Raw genomic sequence first — 4,730 nt, forward strand, 5'->3', positions numbered from 1 at the left:
ATGTTTGTGTATCTGTGTTTGTCCCCCCCAACATCGCTTGACAACCGATGCTGGTGTGTTAACGTCCCCGTAACTTAGCGGTATTTTGTCTGCCGTTACGTTCTGAGTTCAAATTCGACTTTGCCGGGTCAACACCTAAGCTAACAGATGTACAATCATAAGGCGGCGAGCTGGCAGAAACGTTAGCACGCTGGGCGAAATGCTTAGCGGTATTTCGTTTGTCATTACGTTCTGAGTTCAAATTTGCCTTACATCCTTTCGGGGTCGATAAATTAAGCACCAGTTACGCACTGGGGTCGATGTAATCGACTTAATCGCTTTGTCTGGCCTTGTTTGTCCCCTCTATGTTTAGCCTCCTTGTGGGCAATAAAGAAATAAGATGTACAATCAAAAGATGCTCCATATCGCTACCGTTTTTTTTTTTTTTTTCTTCCAGATAATATTATAAAATATTATTTAGTGTAGTCCTTGAAAAGAAAAATACTATTAAAAAAAAACGGAGATTTGAAAATTCGACTGCTGTTTCAAGCATGTCGAGTGACTACATAGAGCAGTAGTTCTCAAAACAATGCGCCGTGGATTTTAAAAATGTAATAGAGAAAATCCATATTGATACCATAATGTTTTGAAAACATAATGCTATATTTTTTAACTCACCAAAAATTAATAAGATTAAACAAATAATTTTCTACACGTTGGTAAATTTCTCACTTTAAATCATGGTTTCTAATTTTATGTGGAATGTGACAGTTATTACTTCCAGTACCTCGAAGTAAATAACCACTGGCATAGATGTTCACACAACCTCATGCAATAAAAAAAGTGAAACCGAAAATTTATTAGTAAATATCGAGTAGCTTCCCATTATAAAGCAGGCGTGCAAGGGAGATAAGCGAGTTTTTTTTTTTTTTTTTTCTTTAGTGAATTTATTTTTAATGAGAAAATACAATGAGAAAAATCATAGATATTTTTAATAGACAGTCTTCTTTGAAAATAAAAAGAAAACAACATTGGCTATATACAAACTGCTTGATTGCTTTACAATCTCGGAAAACTAGCGAGAGACCTAGTCTTGTTAAAGCTGTTGAGAAAGTGTTATAGTTTGTAAGAACGCTACATATAGTCCACTTTGCTATACAGGATATTGTCGAAGTCTTGTTATTGTGAAGTAGTAACTGCATTGCTAATTGATAGCATGTAAATTAATATAGAATGGCGACTGCCTGTCTTGAACATTAGAATAGACTTTCTAGCTTCAAAAATAGTAGGTAGCTTCATATAGTGAAACTGAGAAACTTGTCTGCAAGATATCAGCAATTAAATAAGCAATCTAAAACGAAGGTTCTGTAACTCATTCCTGGACCCATTATAAGTTCATAATTTTGTGAATGGGGAAACAACAAATGGAGGAACGCTACTGGTTAGTCATGATGAGAGACAGACAGACAGACAGAGATAGATTGTTGGGGCTAACAGCTCCACAGACATGTGTAATGATGTGGTTGAGACAGGCAGAGCTTAACCCATTACCTCCCATAATTCTCTTAACTGGAATTTTTTTTATGAAACTTTGATTTCTACCATAAAACAGCCTTAGGAACACGCTGGAATGATCAAAATAACATTTCAAATAGAAATAAGCGAGATATTGGGTGAAAAATTAGCAAACCTCATTTGAATATCAGAAATATACCTAGTAGATATAGCAAAAAGGTTAGATATGTGTATATATTGACAGATAATTATGAAATTTGTAATTTTTAAGTGATCTCATATGAGATCACTGGTAGGTAATGGGTTAAACAGACAGTTAGGGAAGACAAGTGACGACAGTGTGTGCCAGTTACTGATGAAAACAACTGCAAATTTTGTATTGCATTCATTCATAATGAAACAAAAATGAGACAAGAGAGCCTAATGGAATATAACTGTCAGAGATGCAGTTATAGCTTTCTACAGTAAAAGACATTACAGTAAAAATTTGAAATTTGAACACTTGGCTTGGAAAATTTACAACAACCTATTTCAATAGGTAGGAAGCTAGAGATGTTTAGAGGAACAGAAGCTATCTAGACGTTGTGATATTCATGCTTTCCAGAAAGAATTAGGAATGTCTGTAAAACAGGGAGGCTTCAAGAGATTCTTGCCACACAGAGGAGGATCCTTAGAGGTAGCTGATAGTTTCAGTTACTTAGGAGACCTAATAAGCTGTGGCGAGGGAGTGCTAAAAGTATAGTTGCAAGAATAAGAACTGATTGGAGAAAGTTCAGAGAATTGTTACCTCTCTGAGTGAAAGGCAAATTGTATTATGCCCTTGTACACAGAAATGCTACATGATGATGGAACACGAGCTGTGAATGCAGAAGATATGCAAAGATTAGAAATACATGAAGCAAGCAAGCAAGCATGCTCTGCTGGATGTGTAACATCAACGTGCATGTACGATGAAGTACAAAAGTGTTGTGAGAAAAACTGAGCATAAAGAGTATCTGATACAGGGTGCAAGAGAGAAGACTGCACTGGTAACGTCATGTGCTACAGATGGGTGAGAGCCTCTGTTTAAATAAGTGCAGATTGCTAAATGTAAAATGTAGAAGGAACCTGAGGAAGGAGCCCCGGGAAGACATGGGATGAAGTGGGTGCCGACTGGTTTCAAGATGTTGGGCCTCTCGGAAGAGATAACACGAGATTGAGATGAATGGCAATATGCTGTGCTTCAGAAGCCCTATCCATCTTGGGAAAGCATGAGACCCCATTGTTTCCCCACACAACTCATCTTCTCACACCAATTCCTCCATCAATATTTTGCAGTACTACTCACTCAGGTGCTGTAAATGATACCATTTCTCCCCTTACACCTCATATTGTATCCCTACTACTGTCCCTCATCACCTCACACCTAGACCCACTCTTTTTTTTTCTTCCTTTCATTTTCCCTCCCTCAAACTGATACTGTGTTCAACTCTACCCCCATCTCAAATCATCAGTCACACTATTGGCAGTATTGAAATATTACACTTTCCAAAATTCACTCCAGTTTTAACTATTCAGATTTGCTATTTTATTCAATTCTGATTTGTACTCCAGCATCAATTGAAAATCTTTTTTACCAATACTGCCAATGTTTCCACCTTTTGCAGGGGTTATGAAAATATCCGAAATACACTGTCCCTTAATACTACTCCCCACCCCTCCCTCAGTTGAGAGGTCTTGTCCTACAAGTTACTTGGTGACCTTACCATTGCCGGTACCAGTACACTCTGTAAAGTGGTTGGCATAAGGAAGGGCATCCAGCCATAGAAACCATGCCAAAGCAAACTGTAGAGCTTGGTTCAGCCCCCTGACTTGCCAGTTCCCTATTTCTTTATTTCTTTACTGCCCACAAGGGGCTACACACAGAGGGGACAAACAAGGACAGACAAACGGATTAAGTCAATTATATCGACCCCCAGTGCGTAACTGGTACTTATTTAATCGACCCCGAAAGGATGAAAGGTAAAGTCGACCTCAGCGGAATTTGAACTCAGAACGTAGCGGCAGATGAAATACCACTAAGCATTTCGCCCGGCGTGCTAACCTTTCTGCCAGCTAGCCTGATTTGCCAGTTCCTGTTAAACTGTTCTACCTAAACCAGCATGGAAAATGGACATTTGATGATGATGATGAAAGAGCCAATAAGAGAGCTTCTAGGTCATCATCTGATCGACAAGAAATAACAGCCAAATCTCACTAAACTCAAACCACTGCAGTCTTAAATACTGTAGTCCTAGATACACGGCTTGAACAAAGAAAAAAAAAATTAAAGGAAAAATAAAAAAGGACAATGATCACAGCTGCAACAGCAGATTTTTGATCATAGGTTTACTTGACCTAGTGTTAAACACCAGATGAACTAGGCCAACAAGGGAGTTTATGTAGATGTTCAACATACTAGAAATAGCAGCTAAATGTCCTCAAATCAGACCCCAACACTTTAAAGGCGTGGCTGTATGGTAAAAAGCTTGCTTCCCAACAACATGGTTCCAGGTTCAGTCCCATTGCATAGCACCTTGGGCACATGTCTTCTATTATAGCCTTGGGCAGACAAAAGCCTTGTGAGTGAATATGGCAGACAGAAACTGAAAGAAGCCCACTGTGTGTGTGTATGTGTCTGTCCCATACCGCTACTTGACAACCAGTGTTGGTGTGTTTGCATCCATGTAACTTAGTAGTTCAGCAAAAGAGACCAATAGAAGAACCAGGCATAAAAAAATAAGTACTAGGGTTGATTCATTTGACTAAAATTTCAAGGTGGTGCCCCAGCATGGCCTCAGTCTAATGACTGAAACAAGTAAAAAAAAAAAGCGTATGTTGGCCATTGTACTCCTTAGTCGACAGTGGTGCACCATTAATAATAAATCTGCACAATCACCACCTGCCTAGGGCTAAACAAACACCATGACATAAATCACTGCACACACACACAACCACTGCCATCACCACCATCACTAGACTACAAGCACCACAGAACCACACACAATCAATACTAACACACACACACACACACACACACACACACACACACACACACACACAGACCAATACCACAACCACCCAAACACATCACTATGACCACAAAATACCACCAACATCACATACACAACCCCCCCCCTACACACACACACACATCACAACTACCACCACCACCACCACCACCACATACAAACCAACAAAGAAGAAGCCTTTACATG

The 4,730-nt window shown here is 39.1% G+C and overlaps 1 protein-coding gene across 2 annotated transcripts in view; it reads right to left on the reverse strand.

Annotated features, from left to right (window-relative positions):
• LOC128248333 (uncharacterized) overlaps positions 1 to 4,730 on the reverse strand; it is a 22,134-nt gene that overhangs the window by 806 nt on the left and 16,598 nt on the right. The window lies entirely within an intron of this gene.

This window comes from Octopus bimaculoides, chromosome 7 (assembly GCF_001194135.2).
Source record: "Octopus bimaculoides isolate UCB-OBI-ISO-001 chromosome 7, ASM119413v2, whole genome shotgun sequence".
NCBI lineage: Eukaryota > Metazoa > Mollusca > Cephalopoda > Octopoda > Octopodidae > Octopus > Octopus bimaculoides.